This window comes from Heptranchias perlo, unplaced genomic scaffold (assembly GCF_035084215.1).
Source record: "Heptranchias perlo isolate sHepPer1 unplaced genomic scaffold, sHepPer1.hap1 HAP1_SCAFFOLD_47, whole genome shotgun sequence".
In the NCBI taxonomy this organism is placed as follows: domain Eukaryota; kingdom Metazoa; phylum Chordata; class Chondrichthyes; order Hexanchiformes; family Hexanchidae; genus Heptranchias; species Heptranchias perlo.
Genome location: NW_027139484.1, coordinates 1,925,638 through 1,944,147, shown reverse-complemented (window position 1 = coordinate 1,944,147; position 18,510 = coordinate 1,925,638). Strand labels below are relative to the sequence as shown.

General features: G+C 42.9%; 3 non-coding genes across 3 annotated transcripts; 1 reads left to right on the top strand and 2 right to left on the bottom strand.

Moving 5' to 3' along the window:
• Window positions 1-8,173: 8,173 nt before the first annotated feature.
• Window positions 8,174-8,246, bottom strand: trnav-uac (transfer RNA valine (anticodon UAC)). The gene has a single exon. It is a non-coding gene; the product is annotated as a tRNA-Val (tRNA).
• Window positions 8,247-9,530: 1,284 nt separating this feature from the next.
• trnal-cag (transfer RNA leucine (anticodon CAG)) lies at window positions 9,531-9,613 on the top strand. The gene has a single exon. It is a non-coding gene; the product is annotated as a tRNA-Leu (tRNA).
• Window positions 9,614-14,009: 4,396 nt separating this feature from the next.
• On the bottom strand, window positions 14,010-14,097 carry trnap-cgg (transfer RNA proline (anticodon CGG)). Its single transcript is given in 2 exon segments — window positions 14,010-14,045; window positions 14,062-14,097. It is a non-coding gene; the product is annotated as a tRNA-Pro (tRNA).
• Between the last annotated feature and the right edge of the window lie 4,413 nt (window positions 14,098-18,510).

The window sequence follows — 18,510 nt, the reverse complement described above, 5'->3', positions numbered from 1 at the left end:
TTACTCAGAGATGGAGAGAAATAAAGAGTAGGTTATTAAGACAAGAGAAAAAAATAAAGAGAGAAAGAAAGTATATATATATATATATATATATAATGAGAGAGAGACACTGCCAAATAATTACAGAGAAATAGGAGTGGAGAGGTAAATAGACAGAAGAAATCAATTCAAAATAACTAGAGACTGAGAGAGAGTCAGAGCAGGAGAGTGTCAGACATAAAACGAGAAAGAGGAAGAGAGAAAGAGGAACAGAAAGCAGGGAGAAAATAGAGAACAGGCGAGAGGGAGACATACAAAGATTAAAACAGAGACTGAGAAAGATGGAATGAAATACAGAAACAGATTCAAAGAAGAGTTCGAGAAGTCAATTAGAAACAGAGAGAAAGAAGTGGACAGAAGTAGAGTTGGAGAGAGTGAGAAACAAACAGAATGATATAAAGACAGATGAAAAGGGAAGGAGGAAGAGACAGATAAAAGGAAGGGAAAGGAAAAAGTAGATCCACAGAGAGAAACAAAGAGAGAGGTGATGCCTGGAGGCTGCACAATAAAGTCACTCAGCCTTGTGTACCTGACCCTGACCATTACTTACTGCAGGAGTTTCCCAGCTGCTCTGTGTGGTAAAAAATCATCTGATAAACGAAAGCCTGAGTCTAAATCGGCTTCAGCATGTCTGAAGGAAAAGGACGATTAAAAGGTGGAAGAGCTGTTAAAAGAACTATTTATGTCACGTTGTGAAAGGCAAACACAGGAGAGGATAGATCACCATGCCAATAATAACGATTCCAGGGGGTCTAGAGGTCGTTTGAACTCCTGCCGACTTGACTTGGTTACGTGGTGGACACTGAGAGAAAACAAGTGAAGTGTCAATCAATCATGGGTTGTATTTGTAGGAACCTAGTGTTGATAACCACTGTCTCAGAGGTGTGATTCTGAGTTTAAAAGGTTTTTATAAGCCGGATAGAAGTTGAATGGAGGGAGACACAGATCCACCATTCCTGCTGCAACCTCACCTTTCACTTCCTAGCAACACAATCTCACCTGGAATCATCATGACTGGTCATGACCTCCCAGCTAATGCCTCAATGCAGGTTTACAGATTGCCTGTGAAGCAGAAAACCTGGATACAAGAGAAAATCAGGCTACAGTGCAACGGTGTCCATCAATGTACCTGGAGTCTTCCTGGCAAGCTTGAGCCAACCATAAGGATATCACTTTCGTTATGGGCTTCGTCTAAGATAGACATTGGATTTGCAAACGGTTATGCATTTTGGGAATTCAGAGTATGTTCTTTTATTGGTGTGAAAGCAATTCTAAATCGGGCATAAATCCAACGTGTTGATTAAATTCTAATGTAAATTTTCTAGTGCATTAATAATAATAAATGATTGTTTTGTTCATAAAGCCATGGTTTGTGCCTGAAGTTTCTTTAGGATAAAGAGCCAATTATTTAAATTTTAAATTAAACCTTGTGGAGATAAAAAGTAATTGCCCCAAATTAAAGCGTGAAATCACTTTGCACCTTTTTGCTCCTCCATCTGGACCATGTGTCACTTTCCCAGTGAGCTGCTGGATTCTGTAATAAATCACAATGTACTCTTACCCCTTCTGCTGTGTTACTAAACTGGACAGGGTCCTGCAGCACTCTCCTGATCTGTTACTGTTACAAATACTGTTATTGTTTCAGATTACAGAAAAATATGAATAATGGAGAAATAAACCAAATCCCAGATCAGAACTACATTCAGATTGAGTCCAATTTTACACTGATTTATTTAATATAAACTAGAATTACAAACTTTACACCAAATGGCTCATTTGACCTTTCCTCCGAATGTCTGGTCTCTCCTTCTCTGTAAGAATTATGTCCAAATAACTAAATATTAATCCATTTTCTTGCAGAAGTTCACATTTTGGTCTTTGATTCCCGCACTGCACCGCTGTCTTTGTGTTAAACATCAGCTCGTGCCAGTCTCACTCAGTTTGTATCTTTAACTATGGTGCAACAGTGATTTAACAGGAACAGCAAATGAACCCTCTGTGAAAATGCCGGTTTTGTTCAATTTAACACAAATTCGTGGTCTCACGAGCACTGAACATTTTAAACCGAGCCCTTAAAAATACAATGTGTAAAATGAGAAGGGATAAAAAGTTCATCGCACAAAAGAAATTATTAACGTTTTCCAACTTCACTCAGTTGCCCTTCATTCTGCAAAATAACATTATCGGTTAATCAATGGTGAATAAAACAAAGATTGTTATTTTTCTTACATGCGATTAATATAACAAGTGTTCAATAGCTGCTTCCCTGACGAGAAATCAGAATCGTACCCGGGTTACAGAGATAAGAACGCCGAATCCTAACCACCAGACAAGCAAAGAACCCTGTTTGCAATGTTATCAGATTTAACGTGGATTTCCCTTTCTCTGTCATTCAGCTTTTAATCCTTTTTAGCTCCTGGTTGCGGATATTCCCGTGATTAAATAGGAATAAAGGACAATAGGCTCAGGAAAACCCGGGGAGGTGGCATCCCGCTCACCGAGCCTTTCCAGCAGCATTTATCTGACCAAGCACTGGAGTGAGTGAAAATTTCTCCGTGGGGGGGGGGGGTGTCAATGTGGAAAGGATGGCGAGCGAACCGATTCTATGTCAGTTAGGATGGCCGAACGGTCTAAGGCGCTGCGTTAAGGTCATAGTTTCATTTACAGGCGTGGGTTCGAATCCCACTTCTGACATCGATTATTCTGACTCCTATTTTATTTGTTGCTTGAGCTGCAGTTGATTTTTCGGCCCAATTGATTTGCTCTTCCCGCAATAACCAACCCGGTCTCCATCCACGGCACGTTTTGACGCCCACCGGCTCATCCCAAAATCATGCTTTAAACGAAAATATGCTGGAAACACAAGGCGGTCATTCAACAACTATGGAGAGAACATACACTTGGGGAAATGTACCATAGGAACAGGAGGAGGCTATTCAGCCCCTCGAGCCCGCTCCGCCATTTGATAAGTTCATGGCTGATCTGTGATCGAACTCCATATACCTGCCTTTGGCCCATATCCCTTCATACCTTCGGTTGGCAAAAAGCTATCTGTCTCAGATTTAAAATTAGTAATTAAGCAAATATCAATTGCCGTTAGGGGAAGAGAGTTCCAAACTTCTTCCATCCTTTGTGTGTAGAAGAGTTTTGCAATCTCACGCCTGAAAGGTCTGGCTCTAATTTTCAGACTGTGCCCCCTAGTCCCAGAATCCCCAAACAGCGAAAATAGTTTCTATCGATCCAGAAAATGTCAATGACACAGTCAATGAAAGGTGCAGTTCACGAAGGCGGCTCACCAGCACCTTCTCAAGATCAATTAGGGATGGGCAATAAATGCTGACCTTGCCATTGACACCCACATCCCATGAACGAAGACAAATGTCGCCTGCATGGCCGAGTAATTTCCTGCTGCTAAACGATGGGAAGAATGAAACCATCGGCTTCAGTCCTTTGAACGAACTGTATACACTTGCCGTCGAGCTCAATCCCCACTTGGTCCTCTGCCCCGAATATCCACTGCATCAGAAAATCCTCCATAACATCGAATGACAGCATGGAAACATCACAGAAGGAGGCCATTCGGCCCATCGTGCCTGTGCCAACTCTTTGAAAGAGCTATCCAATTAGACCCACTCCATTTCCCTTCCCCCATATCCCTACAAAATGTTCCCCTTCAATTATTTATCCAGTTCCCCTTTGAATATTATTATTGAATCTGTTTCCACCGCCCTTTCAGGCAGTGCATTCCAGATCATGACAACTTGCTGCGTAAAACAATTCTCCTCATCTCACCTCTGTTTCCAATTACCTTAAATCTGTGTCCTCTGGTTACCATCCTTTCTGGCACTGGAAATAGTTTCTCCTGATTTATTCTATCAAAACCTTTCATGATTTTGAACACCTCTGTTAAATCTCCCCTTAACCTTCTCTGCTCAAAGGAGAACAACCCCAGCTTCTGCAGTCTCTCCACCTCACTGAAGTCCCTCATCCCTGGCACCATTCTAGTAAATCACCTCTGCACCCTCTCCAAGGCCTTGACATCCTTCCTAAAGTGTGGTGGGCAGAATTGTGACGTGGCCTGCTGAGGCCTAACCAGTGATTTAGAAAGGTTTAGCATAAGTTCCTTGCTTTAGTACTCGATGCCTCTATTAATAAAGTCAACGATTCCGAATACATTTTTTTTACAATCTATTTAACTTGTCCTGCCACCTTCAAAGATTTGTGTACGTATACCGCCAGGTGTAACTGTTCCTGCACCCCCTTTAAAATTGCACCATTTATTTTAAAGAGCTGGCACAGGCACGATGGGCCGAATGGCATCCTGTGATTCTATGCTTCTATGTTTTTGATTTCAACTCCATGAAGCGCTTTGGGATATCCCCCAGAAGTGGGAGTCAGCAGTTCACTTTCTCCCTTAATACTTCCATCTGACCTGGGCTGGATTAAATAGATGTTTTCGGGGTGTAATGGTTATCATGTTGGCCTCACACGCGAAAAACTCCCGGTTTAATCCCGGGTCAGAAACAATTTGCTGGTACTTGCTCTTCACAAACTTCCAGGCGCGAGCTTTCTCTCGTGTGAATTGGGCAGCAATCCTTTCATATTCAATAACGGCTGCATCAGATTCCTGGTCTCATCACCACTGAACACTTTTAAGCAGACTCCTAAAATAAAGTGCGTAAAATGAGAAGGGATGAAAGTCAGAAAAGTTAGCGTAGTTTCGACAGTCACCCGGCAAACTTGTTAGCATTTCGTTCATTGCGAAACAGAAAGTTGTGGGTTTATTAATGGTAATTAATAGAATCATCTCAGAGACTTGAAACAGTTTCTCCTTATTTGCTCTATCAAAACCTTTCATAATTTTGAACACCTCGATCAAATCTCCCCTTCACCTTCTCTGCTCTAAGGGGATAATCACATATGCTCCATTCTCGCCACTTAATTGAAGTCCCTCATCCCTGTTAGCATTCTAGTAAATCTCCTCTGCACCCTCTCAAAGGCCTTGACATCTTTCCTAAAGTGTGGTGCCCAGAATTGAACGCAATACTCCAGCTGCAGCCTAACCAGTGTTTTATAAACGTTTTGCATAACTTTGTTGCTTTTATACGATATGCCTCTATTAATAAAGTCCATTTACCAGGCTGTCTATGTCCTCCTGAAGTCTGATACTATCCACCACAATGTTTAATAAATTCCCGAGTTTCGTGTCATCTGCAAAGTTTGAAATTATAACCTGTATACCCAAGTCCAGCTCATTAATGTATGTATCAAAAATGAAAACATTTTGCAGTGTGACTTGTGTGACGTTAAGTCTAGTTTATATAACATCTTCTCATAATTTAACACATTGCACCCTGGTAACAATCTGGTGAATCTGTGCTGCACTCATTCCAAGGCCAATATATCCTTTTAGATTCAAAGGGTATAAACTTGAAATAAGCGTCACTGTGGATCAGTTTTCGCTCACTCAAAGTTATCTGTTGAGTGAAATAAAAGAAAGCGCTTTTAAAGAATAAGGAAGCAGCCACTATCGCCCCTTTTGACAAGCCAATTTTGTGGCACTTTATCAAACGCCTTTTGAAAGGCCATATATACAACATCAACCACATTGCCCTCATCAGCCCTCTCTGTTAACTCATCACAAAACTCAATCATGATTTGCCTCTAACAAATCCACAGTGGCTTTCTATTATCAATCCACACTTGTCCAAATGACTATTAATTTTGTCCCAGATTATCATTTCTAAAAGCTTCCCACCACCGTGGTTAAACTGACTGGCCAGTAGTTGCTGCGTTTATCCGTACACCCTTTTTTGAACAAGGGTGTAACATCTGCAATTCTCCAGTTCTCTGGCACCAAACCTTGTATCTAAGGAGGATTGAAAGATTATGGCCAGGACCTCTGCAATTTAAACCCTTATTTCCCTCAGCAACCTCGGATGCATCCCATTCGGACCAGGTGAATTTAAGTACAGCCAGCCTTTCTGGTATCTCCTCTTGATCAATTTTCACCCTATCCAGTATCTCAACTACCTCCCCTTTTACAGTGATTTGGGCAGTATTTTCTTCCTCGATAAAGACAGATGCAAAATACTCATTTAGTACCTCAGCCATGCCTTCATGCGTAGATCTCCTTTTTGGTCCCTAATCGGTCTTACCCCTCCGCTTACTCACCGTTTATTTTTATATGCCTGTGGAAGACTTTAAAGACTTGATGAAGGGATCGAGTGTGATATATCCAAGTTTGCTAATGATTCAAAGCTAGATGGGAAAGTAAGCTGTGAGGAGGAAACAAAGAGTCTGCAAAGGGATATAGACAGGTTAATGTGTGCGTAAGAAGGTGACAGATGGAGTATAATGTGGGGAAATGTGAGGTTATTCACTTTGGTAGGAAGATCAGAAAAACAGAATATTTTTGAAATGGTGAGAAACTATTAAATATTGATGTCCAGAGCAACTTCGGTGTCCTGGACACCTGAACTCCAGGTTGTGCGAACCTAGTATAAGCACATAAAACGTGATGACAGAGAAAGGATAAATAAACACTAAGACATGAAACAATCCTTGGTGCTTCCTGAGAGTCAGAAAAGTGGGATGGTTTACGACCATGATTTAAGATCAGTGGTGCTTACGTACGGAACAATTCAGCCGAATTGTATAAAGTTAGGGCATGCTCCCTTGTCAAATGTTAGGGCTCTCAGTAGGGGACAATCGGAAGTCCATTGCCACAGGCAGTCCGCAAAGATCATGTCTGATATACCTGGATTCGCAGACAGGTCAGGTTGTGTTGATTGCTTGTCATTAATGTAATCTGTAGACAGTTATATTATAATAATACTGTTGAATGTAATGTTGAAGGCAGCTGTAGTGCAACTCTTTTGGAAGTCAATCTATTAAACTTGCTATTTTGTAACCACTCGAGCTAAAATCAAGCGGAAGTTATTGTTGATGGATTAACAACCCATAGTTGCAACAGTAACGGGAGAAATCCGCTTACAAACATTCACTTTTTTTATAAACATCACACCATAGTTTCTTTTTTCACACGTTCTTTTTTGCAGTTCTAATCGAAATCGAAACGCCGAAAGTCTAAGTGTTTTTCAGAAGACCCCCTCCTGTTATGTATCTTGAGCAGTTTCCCACATCCTTTTCCTGTGATGTGATAATTCTGGGCGCAGGATGAATGTAATTGGATTTGCTGCAGTCCGATGACAGCAGGCGATGGAAGCGAGCGCCATGCTGCTGCTGACAGGTGAAGGATACTTCCGATGCTGCCCGACATCCGGTGGGAGTGGGCGGGGATTTGAAAGCCAACCCATTCCTCCAATCTCGGAGCTTTAAAGCGGTGCTTGATAAACATTGATAGAAACAAACACCCAATGAAACACCCAGGCCTCGTGGCGCAACGGTGGAGCGTCTGACTCCAGATAAGAAGGTTATGTGTTCAAATCACGTCAGGGTCACAGTTTTTTCACTGAGAGCCGGTTTGAACAATTCTGCAATTCAAATTTTCTTTGCGTCTTCACAATGAACAGAACCCTGCTCTGAAGTCTGCCTCTGGTTCCCCAGTGTCAGGGAGGGAAGCACCTGATGACCTCATTTATTTAATGTAAAGAACAGAAGACAAACACACATCTTAGTTCAAAAACCACCCTGCAGGTGGACACATAGTGAGATAAACACAGGGCAGAGATGCAGACAGTATCCGGAAACATCGGGAAATAGACAAGAGACATGGATTGAGCGCTTTGTTAACAGAAAATTGTCTGAACCTCCACGGTCAATGAAAGGGCTTTTGTTGGCCGGTTTCCCATTGAACCGGAGAATTCGGGAGAGCTTGGGAGATGGTTGGTTCGGTTCCCTTGTCACCCACCAGCGGAAAAGTTTTGTCGATCCCACCCGACGAACTCCTTTCAAAAGACACTCTGTCCAAAGCCAATATATCCTTCCAGATTAAAAGGGGATAAAACTTGAATAGAGCGTCACTGTGGATCAGTTTTCTCTCATTCAAAATTATCTGTTCAATGAAGTAAAAGATGCAGCTGACAAAGAATAAGGGAGCAGCCACTGTCTCCCTTTTTGGCAGGAGAAGAAAATCGATCTGTCTGTTTGTGGAGACCAAGTTCCAACATAATGTTTCCTCTCGGGATCGAACCGGGGACCTTTCGCATGTAAAACAAACGTGATAACCACTACACTACGGAAACCGATGATATGGTAGGTAACACAATGGACAGCTGAATGGTGTGCTCTCTCTGCTCGTACTTGGAATGTGTTGTTTCCATTGCAGCAAGAGACACAGACAGTGGCTGCTCCCCCTTATCTTTAAAAACTCGCAGGGTAGTGGGTTTGAGCCCCACGTTGGGCGAGAACCGTTTTAAACTTTTATGCTGCTTCCACCCGCCCCCCTCCGTCTCACCGCGCACGATGGGGCCGCGCCCGGGCTGAATCTCTCCATTTTGGTTTCCACCCCTGTCGCAGCATGAAATGGTCCTGATCAAAGTCACAAATGATGCCCTATGGGACTACCACCATGATAAACTATCCCTCCTCATCCTTCTCAAATACAATATCTCACCGTGCTGTTACGCTGTTAGACTAGATTCCTCTCTCTGCTCTTATTTGGAATGTGTTGCTTTTCCGTCTGACAACACTTAGTATAATTGTATTATGTTAGTCCGCTGGAGGAGATCATTCGGCCCCTCGTCCCTGTGCCGGGTAAAACACACGTATTCTATTCAAAATTCGTTCAGAGACAGATTGAGTGTTTTTTTTATCAGAACATTTCCTGAACCCCCACAGTCTACAGCTTTCCTCCTCGCTATCAACCACACGGCCTACTTTTGTGTCACCCGCAAATTTCTCAATCATGCCCCCTACGCTTAAGTCCAAATCGTTAATGTAAACCACAAAAAGCAAAGGACCAAGTACCGAGCCCTGCGGCAAAACACTGGCAACAGCCTTCCAGCCACAAAAACACCCATTGACCATTACCCTTTGCTTTCGACCACTCAGCTAATTTTGGATCCAATAAGCCACATTCCCTTGGATCCTATGGGCCTTTACTTTTTCGACCAATCTGCCATGTGGGAATTTTTCAAATGCCTTGCGACAATCCATGTAGACTACATCAATTGCGCTACCCTCATCGATCCTCTTTGTCACCTTCTCGAAAAATTCAATCAGGTTCGTGAGACACGACCTCCCCTGAACAAATCCATGCTGATTGCCCTTGATTGGTCCGTGCCTTTCGAAGTGACAGTTTATCCTGTCCCTCATTTGACATGGAGTCTTTCTCCTGCTTGCTGCAAGAACAGATAAGGCGGTTATCAGTGCTCAGGCCCGGCGAGCTCAGTCGGTAGAACATGAGACTTTTAATCTCAGGATCGTGGGTTCGAGCCCAATGTTCGGCGAGGGCCATTTTAAACTTTCATGCTGCTTTCACAGGCCAACAGTGCAGAAATAATGCAGAATAAAGCATGATATCGGTCGTCAGAATGGCCGAGCGGCCGACGGCGCTGCGTTCAGGTCGCAGTCTCTTCTGGAGGCGTGGGTTCCAATCCCACTTCTGACATTCCATATTTTTACCAAGACGTGGAAATATTTTATTTGTGGATTGGGCTGCAGCTGATGTTTCTGCCAAGTTGATTTGCTCCTCCCACAAAAGCAATTGGCTTTGTCATGCATATGTGTCTTGAGAAGTTTTAAATGGTGAAATGGTTGACATATTAATGACCTGGAGAAAGAAATAGAACAGCAGTGGGAAGCAATAAAAACGCTGATCAATAGAGTCCAGGAGAAATATATCCCACGACAGAGCAAGAAAAAAATAGCCAGAAATGTCACACCAGGGTTGAATCAAGAAATAAGGACAAAATTGAAACGAAAGAAAAAGGCCCACACGAGACAATAAAGGAGAGAGGGGAATGTGAAAAGACTGGGAAAGAAGTCCAAAGAACTATTAGAAAGGCAAAAAGAAATATCATAAAAGCAAAGTATTCTAGACACATCAACAGCCAAAGAAAATTTAGGATTGGAATAGGGCCACTAAGGGATACACACGACAAACTCACTGGCAATGACAGCGAAATGGCAGAAATATGAAATAATCACTTTTCTTCAGTATTGACCAGGGAGACTAATATTGTGGGCATGACAGGAGAAGAAGAGATCAAAAAATATATAATGACATTTAAGATCGAAATGGGGGAGATAATTCATAAACTAATCAAAGCTCGAGAGGAAATTTCCTGTTCGGAGCCGAACCAGAGTTTCAAACCGTTCAGTCACGCTAATTTCCGTATTACTGTTCAGGAGCTCGTTTCACAGGGACACGATTACTGCGCACCATTTAGAGAGGCTCAGTGAAAGGTGGAAATTGATCTATTAATAGAATCATAGAATAGGACAGCGCCATTCTAATGCCATTCGGCCCATCGTGCCTGTGCCAGGTCTCTGAAAGTGCTGTCCAGTTAGTCCCACTCGCCTGCTGTTTCCCCATAGCCCTGAAAATGTTTCCATCCAAGCGTTTATCCAATTCCCCTTTGAAAACAGTGAGTTAAGAAAAACAATATTGAAAGGGGTGCTGGGGCCTCTGCAGCGTCGATGTAGAGTGTGTGATGATTGAAGTTATCAAGATGGTTGCTTTACACATGGTATGTTGTGCAATCATCCTGAAATATCTTCAACATCCAATACAAATTGAATTGCAAACCTGAAGGACAAACACTGGAAAACAAATCACGAGTGAACGCAAATCATCTGGGACCCGTTTTCAGCCTCACCGCACTTTAAGTAAAGTGAAATAACTTTGCATTGAAAAGATTTGGAACTTGCATCTGTGCCTTTATCTGTTCCATTTCTTACAGTTGCTGGTGTCTGATGATGTACACGCCTCTGCTCCCTCTATTGAACAAGAAAGGAGGTGTTTGACGTTGACGGGACCTGTTGGTTATGAGCTTATCCTTTACATTGAGTCGGTTCGCGTCTTTTGAACGGCGTCAGCTTTAGCCCAGCGGTGAACTTCGCAGCAAACAAGTTCATCACCGTCTCACCGCGGGCGCTGACTGACACGTTTATTGTTATTTCTTTCAGTCCTATATAAATAGTGACCGTGATTTTAAATTTGCACTAAGTGATTTTGAAGTAGTCTCCTTTAAATTTTTCAAAGGTGACCCCTAATTTATGATAGTCCGGACATTTCACCAGCCGTGTTGAAAACAAAACATGTCTTTACCTTTCGCGTCTTTTTTCGAAAGGCAAAAAATATATTTCCCGTGACCTCTGAAGGATGGACGAGTGCATTTCAGAAAGCTGAAGCAAGTTCACCGAGCTTAAATCGTCTGACCACGTTAAAGGCGATATATATATATATATATATGTGTGTGCAAATAGTTGCTGTCTGTTTCTGTGGTTGTCTTTTTTCTGTGTGTGTCCATCTGCAGGTCGATTTTGAATCAATACCAGTGTTCGTGTCAGTTTGTTGCATGAAATAAATGAGGTTATCAGGCGCTCCCCTCCCTGCCACTGGGTAGGTACTGAGTCAGGGTTTAGACCAAACATCTGTTTCGTTTTGTGTGAAAAAGCAATTAAAACCTTCGTTCGGGAATTATCCAGTCTCATGTGAGCGGTGAAAGAAACAGTGACCCCGATGTGATGTGAACACGCAGCCTTTTGATCTGGAGTCAGACCTTTGCGCCACGCACTCTGAAGACAGGATCCTGGATGTTATTATATTTTTTGAATGTTTCTCAAACACCGTTTCATATATTGGTTAAATGGATCGGGCTGATCAAATCTCCGCCAGATCCCACCGGGTGTGAGACAGTCTTGGAAGCAGCCTTCACCCCCAATATCACGCTGGCATTCATCGCCTGCTCCCAACGGACTGCATGAACAGGGCTGGGAGATATGGACTTTGTTCACATCATTCAGCAATGTGAATCGTTAAATATTTAATCATTTTTAATGGGGACAAGGTTTCAAAATGCTTCCGCCCGGTTCCGAACCGGGGTCCTTTCGCTTTCTCGGCAAACGTGATAACCACTATACTACGGAAAACTGATACTTCAAGCTCTGTGATATGGATATCACCCCTCAGCCAAACTAATTTCCGTATTACTGTCCAGGAGCTCATTTCACAGGGATACATTTACTGCGCTGTATTCAGGAAGGCTGCAGAGAAGGACAGGTAGCGATGGTCAGGCAGGGAATCCCAGAGCATCGCGCCGACACAAACATTTCACTGTTTTTTTCATGTACCTGTTATCCGACCGCAGTTTAAACTATTGCGAATGGCATGCGCAGATGATATTGTTCATTGAGTGTTTTCTTGCTCGAAACATCAGCCTTTACGGTTAACAGCCGAACGCGCTAACCGATTGCGCCACAGAGACCAACCGGTGTGGTTTCTTGCAATATACAGGAAAGCAGCGTGTCACCTGGCCAAAGTTTCATGTTGCAGCCACAGAAATGTAGTTGTCCATTATCAGTGTTACTTTTCCAGAAATAAAGGAAGGAACATTGTTTGTGGAAACATGGAAACGGTCTGATCTCGCTCACAGCATCGATATCACCGCAAACCAGCTCTCCTGCAACCGGCGCGCTAATCGCTGCTTTGTCTGTTACTTGTTAGCACTGCGGGAGAGCATTCGTCACACGGATTGCAGCGGTTCAACAAGGCGGCTCACCACCACCTTCTCAAAGGTAATTAGGGATGGGCAATAAATACCGGCCTCGCCAGCGACACCCACATCCCATTCACGAATTAAAAAAAATATTAATTTCAGATTCTGCATCAGTTTGAGGTGCTGTATTGGATTAAGCTGTTGTATTTGTTTGAGGTACTTTATTGCTTTGAGATACTGTATTAGATTGAGATGCTGTATTAGTTTGAGGTATTAATTTATGTTTCAGGTTCTGTATCGGTTTGAGGTACTGTATTAGTTTAAGGTGTTGTATTTGATTGAGGTACTGTATTAGTTTGAGGTTCTTTATTAGTTTGAGATGATGTATTAGCTTGAGGTATTATATTAGTTTCAGATTCTCTATCCGTTTCAGGTATTGTATTAGCTTGAGGTACCGTATTAGTTTGAGGTACTCTTTTAATTTGAGAAGCTCTATCAGTTTGAAGTGTTATATTAGTTTGGGGTATCTGTATTGTAAGGAAAGAGTTAGTCTTTATATTGAATTAATATTAACCTTTACCATTTGCCTCTTAAGTAAGGAAGTATAAATCTCTGTTGGGAGAATGAAACTACAATCATCAGACAGATTTGCTTCATTTTATATGCATGCATATGTTTAATATAGAGACGAGTAGATTCTGAAGTCCAGAAACTCTTGGATCGGAGCTGATATCATAATACTCATAAGTTTAATTATCCTTTTGATATAAACAATTCTCTGACAATCATAACAAGGCCTTTAAATCAGTCAGAGCTGGTGAGTATGTGTGTCAGACAGCATTGTGTGCTATTCGTCTTACCAGCTTCACAGGGAAGCAGGAGAGGTGTGAGATATGTATGATAGCTACGTATCATTCCAAGCTGACGAAGCGGGAAAGGGCTGTACTGGTGAGAGACAAACACCATTCTGCTCTCTGGTCAATGGGCAAGGCCATATGTTTTAACTAACAAGTTCCAAAGTTATAGTTATAATTAATGCCTAAAGCAGAACACCTGGCTGTGCCGAAGGAGCCTGCTTGCACCACAAGGCTGCATCTAGTGGAGGAGTGCAGTTAGGTGATGAGGGAAGTGATACTCTGATGACAGAGAAAATTCTGGAAACCCTCAGCAGGTCAGGCAGAATCTGTGGAGAGAGTAACAGAGTTAATGTTTCAGGTCAATGACCTTTCATCAGAACCACGTTGGGCAGTTGTGTTTGGTAATAGTATGAAACATTGGAATTGTTTCACTCATGTGGGGTGATTTGGGTACTTTTCTGTCTTTGGAAGTTGAAGAGTAAAATAAGGGCTCGTCCGGGATTTGAACCCGGGACCTCTCACATATTTGGACAGACAACCCCGAAGCGAGAATCATACCCCTAGACCAACGAGCCCGTTGACAAAACCCAACGCATTAAAGAGCCAGCCGTCGTAAAACCCTTTTTGTTGGCTATCCTTGATAAGCAATTATGAGGACAGGTTGCAAAGACCATACTTGCATTCCCTTGAGTGCAGAATATTAAGCGGTGATCTAATTGAGGTGTTTGGATTATTAAAGGATTTGACAGGGCAGATAGAGACTATTTCCTCTGGTGGGGAGAGTCCAGAACAAGGGGGCATAACCTTAAAATTAGAGCTGGGCCGTTCAGGGTTGATGTCAGGAAGCACTTCTTCACACAAAGGGGAGTGGAATTCTGGAACTCTCTCCCTCAAAAAGCAGTTGAGGCTGGGGGTCAATTGAAAATTTAAAAACTGAGATTGATAGATTTTGGGGCTAATTCGGGAGTTTAATGACTTTGACATTTTTTCCCTGTGACTTGGACAGTTTCGATCGATGAAATATTCGTGAAAAGAGTCAGTGCAAAGAGAGTCAACAGTTCATGTTTTCCCGAGACACTTCCTTCAGAGCTAAGAACGAAAAGTTTCTCATTTCCATAGTGCAGCGGTTATCATGTTCACCAGTTACACGCAGAAAGTCCCCGATTTAACCTCGGAGGGAAGCATGTTGTTGGGACTTGCTCCCCATAAACCTCCAGGGTCGAGTTTGTTCATGCATGAAAGGGGCTACAAACCTTTTTAAATTTAACAACGGCTACACCAGATTCCTGGTATAATAAGCACTAAACACTTTTAAGCAGACTCCTAAAATACAGTATGTAAAACGGGAAGGGGTAAAAGTTCATGACATACAAAACACAAAGATTTATTGACGTTTTAATTGTCACTTGGCAAACAAGTTAGCATTTCCTTCAGTGTGCAACAGAACGTATTAATGGCGATTAAAGAAACATTAAATGTCTCACAGACTTGAATTATTTTTGTGCAATGAACTATTCCCAACCACAAGGGAACACTGCATCAAACATATATATTTAAGTATATAATAAGTATATATAATATATATATATATATATTCTGAAGGCTGCGTATTTAAATCATGTCGAAATCACTACTTCTTATACCATTCATATCAGCCTGGATAATTTCGGAATCGCTGCTTTTTAATAATAAACGAAACTTTGCTCACCAGTTCATTGTTCATTGCTCTCTGTCATTGATAATTGAAATGAAATATTAATCTAGCTAAGCCGGAGAACAAAATATTAAACAAGCGAAACAAATACTGAGCAAAATTATTTGCAATGTTTGGGGGGAAGTGCAGCTGAAAAGCAGAAGATCTGAATGGAATGATCAATGATTGAGCGGAATACATTGCTCGACTTGTTACTCGATTGCCTTCTTGCACAGCACCTCACAAACCCGTGACCTCAACCACCTAGAAGGACAAAGGCAGCAAGTACATGGGAATAACACCACCTGCACCTTCCCCTCCAAGTCACACACCATCCCGACTTGGAAATATATCGGCCGTTTCTTCATCGCCGTTGGATCCTGGAACTCCCTACCTAACAACACTGAGGGAGAACCTTCACCACACGGACTGCAGCGGTTCAAGAAGACGGCTCAACACCACCTTCTCAAGGGCAATTAGGTTTGGGCAATAAATTCTGGCCTTGCCAGCGACACCCACATCCCATGAACGAATACAAAAAAATCTCTGTGCTCCTCCAATTCTGGCCTCTTGCGCATCCCCGATTTAAATCGCTCCACCATTGGCGGCTGTGCCTTCAGCAACCTAAGCTCTGGAAATGCCTCCTTAACCCTCTCCGCCTCTCTCTCCTTTAACACATACCTTAAAACCTACCTCTTCGACTAAGCTTTTGGTCACCTGTCCCAATATCTCCTTATGTGGCTTAGTGTCAAATTTTGTTTAATAACGCTCCCGTGAAGCACCTTGTGACGTTTTACTACGTTAAAGGCGCTCGACAAATGCAGGCTGTGTCCTCTGGTTATCGACCCTCCTGCCAATGGAAACAGCTTCTCCCCATCCATTCTATCAAAATCCCCTCATAATTTTGAATACCTCTATTAAATCTCCCCTTAACCTTTTTTTGCTCTAAGGAGAACAATCCCAGATTGTCCAGTCTCTCCACAAAACCCATCCCTGGACACGATGCAAGGCGGAGGTTTGCAACCAGGTTTGCAAATTATTGCCAGTCGGGAGCTGGACAAATCGAAAGGAACCGAAATGACAAACAGCTTTGTGAATCTGTAGATACGCTTTGGGAAACGGAATTGGAGGCGAATAAAAGACTGACCAGACAGGCGGCCAAGACGCAGCTGAGTCGGCATGTCCCCCTGGAACAGTTACTCTGATGAAATTAAGAGGTCGGAGCCATTTAAAGCGCTCCCAGTTACTGCAGATCAGGGATCAAAACCTGACATCAGCATCAGGACGCTTGGAATACTTTTTCTTTATTTGTTCATGGGATGTGGGCGTCGCTGGCGAGGCCGGCATTTAATGCCCATCCCTGATTGCCCTTGAGAAGGTGGTGGTGAGCCGCCTCCTTGAACCGCTGCAGTCAGTGTGGCGAAGGTTCTCCCACAGTGCTACTGAGTAACAGACAAAGCACCGGTGGGCGCGCCGGTTGCAGGAGAGCTGGTTGGCGGTGATATCGATGCTGTGAGTGAGACCAGACCGTTCCCATGTTTCCACAAACAATGTCCCATCCTTTGTTTCTGGAAAAGTAACACTGATAGTGGACAATTGCATTTCTGTGGCTGCAACTTGTAACTTTGGCTAGGTGACACACTGCTTTAGTGTATATTGCAAACACATGCATTGGGTGGTCTCTGTGGCGCAATCGGTTAGCGCGTTCGGTTATTAACCAAAAGCTTTGGTGGTTTGAGCCCACCCATGGACGAAAATTGCACCTTTTTCTTCCCACTTTCGGATTCATTGCCTCATTCTGATCGCCCTGAAGCCGGTGCCAGGTTTTAATTCCTGATCTGCAGTAACTGGGAGCACTTTAAATGGCTCCGATCTCGTTATCTCATTTCAAGTTTTCGAATGTGTGATTTGGCTGCAAGAAAACACTCTGTGAACAATGTCATCTGAGCATGCCTGATTCGCCATAATTTACACTGCCGTCGGATATCAGGCACATGAAAAAAAACAGTGAAATGTTTGTGTGGGCGCGATGCTCTGGGATTCCCTGCCTGACCATCGCCACCGATCCTTCTCTGCAGCCTTCCGAAATACAGCGCAGGAAATGTATCCCCGTGAAATCAGCTTGGCTGAGGCGTTATGTCCCAAACACGGGACTGCAAGCTTCAGGTTTCCGTAGTGTCGTGGTTATCACGTTCGCCTAACACGCGAAAGGTCCCCAGTTCCTTTCGGGCGGAAACCTTGTTCCCATTAAAAATGAATAAATATTTAACGATTCACACTGCTGATTAAATGTGAACAAAGTCCATAACTTGCAGCCCGCTGAGAGCAGGCGATGAAAGACCCGTGATATTGGGGGTGAAGGCTGCTTCCAATACTGTCCCAAACCCGGTGGGACCTGGTGGAAATTTGGTAAGTCCTGTCTGTTCAACCAAGGTGGGATAAATGAAACGGTGTTTGAGAAACATTCATATATATATATATAATAACATCCTGGATCCTGTGTTCAGAGTGGATGGCGCAAAGGTCTGACTCCAGATCAAAAGGCTGCGTGTTCACATCACATCGGGGTCACTGTTTCTTTCACCGCTCACATGAGACTGGATAATTCCCGAATGAAGGTTTTAATTGCTTTTTCACAGAAAAGAAACAGGTGTTTCGCCTAAACCCTGACTCAGCACCGACCCAGTGGCAGGGAGGGGAGCGCCTGATACCCTCATTTATTTCATGCAACAAACTGACACGAATACTGGTATTGATTCAAAATCGACTTGCAGATGGACACACACAGAAAAAAGAGAACCACAGAAACAGGCAGCAACGACTTGCATATATATCTGTATACATTGCCTTTAACGTGGTCAGACGATTTAAGCTCGGTGAACTTGCTTCAGCTTTCTGAAATGTACTTATCCATCCTTCAGAGGCCAGGGGAAATATATTTTTTGCCTTTCGAAAAAAGACGCGAAAAGCAGAGACATGTTTTGTTTTCAACACGGCTGGTGAAATGGCCGGACTATCATAAATTAGGAGTCGCCTTTGAAACATTTAAAGGCGACTATCTAAAAATCACTTAGTGCAAATTTAAAATCACGGTCACTATTCATTTTGGTCTGAAAGAAATAACAATAAACATGTCAGTCAGTGCCCGCGGTGAGACGGTGATGAACTTGTTTGTTGTGAAGTTCACCGCTGGGCTAAAGTTGACGCCGTTTAAAAAACGCGAACCCACTCAATGTAAAGGATGAGCTCATAACCAACAGGTCCCGTCAACGTCAAACACCTCCTTTCTTGTTCA